Raw genomic sequence first — 1,108 nt, forward strand, 5'->3', positions numbered from 1 at the left:
ACTATGCCAATCGTAACTCTCTCACGAGCTCACAAGGCAAATGCATCATTTTCTTGGAAAAGAAGCAAGCTTGGGGATTTTTTTTTTAATTATCAAGTATTGCACTGAGTTACTGAGCAGAAGATCGTTGGGGTTTTTTTGTTTGTTTGTTTTATAAATTAAGCAGGCAGCAAAATGAAAGATGTTTCTTTGATCTCTAACAAAAAGCCCTTCAACTTTGAGTGCATTAAAGGAGAATACTTTAAATGGCTTGCATTGAAACAAATGAGACATTTTCAACATTACATTGAAACATTGAGACAAATAAGAAAAAAAAAAAGCAAATTCAACTTCCAACCACTTTCATGAAGAGATTCTTGCTGCTAACGGTGAAGGGGGGGGGGGGTGGAGGGGGAAGGGGATTCTAGTGAACTCTGCTCTTGAGTAGTGATACTCATGCTGGTAGTCCACACTGTGTGCTACTGTTCTTGTCACTTGTGGAAATTACAGGTGTTTGGTTTTTTGTTAAATAATACTTAAATATCTGAATGATTTCTTATATATTAACGTGACCCTTTTGCCTTTGTCCCAGCGATGAGCAAGGCTGAATACAAATACTTACAGACTGTTTCACGTAATTCATGATATTTTTTTTTAACTTCACTATTCTGTTTTCTAAAACAAACCTTTGAGGATCATTATATTGTACTAAAGACATGCAACTTGTACATTTTTTTTATGTACAATAACTTTAGGACCGTGAAACAATTATACACTGCTAAATTTCCTTGTGAGGAGGTTTGTTATACAATCAAATTAAATGTAATGATATGGAAAGACTAATATTTTATCACATATATATGCGGTTTGTGATCAACTAATAACAGAATCATAGAATGGGTTAGGTTGGAGGGGACCTTAAAGATCATTGAGCTCTAATCCTCCCGCTGTCTGGGGCTGGCAGGGCTGCCACCCACCAGATCAGGCTGCCAAGGGCCCTATCCAGCCTGGCCTTGAGCACCTCCAAGGATGGGACATCCACAGCTTCTCTGGGCAGCAGTGCCAGTGCCTCACCAGACTGAGAGGAAAAAAAAATTTCTTCTGACATCTAATCTGTATCTCCTCTCTT

Source organism: Lagopus muta, chromosome 4 (assembly GCF_023343835.1).
Source record: "Lagopus muta isolate bLagMut1 chromosome 4, bLagMut1 primary, whole genome shotgun sequence".
Classification (NCBI taxonomy): Eukaryota; Metazoa; Chordata; class Aves; order Galliformes; family Phasianidae; genus Lagopus; species Lagopus muta.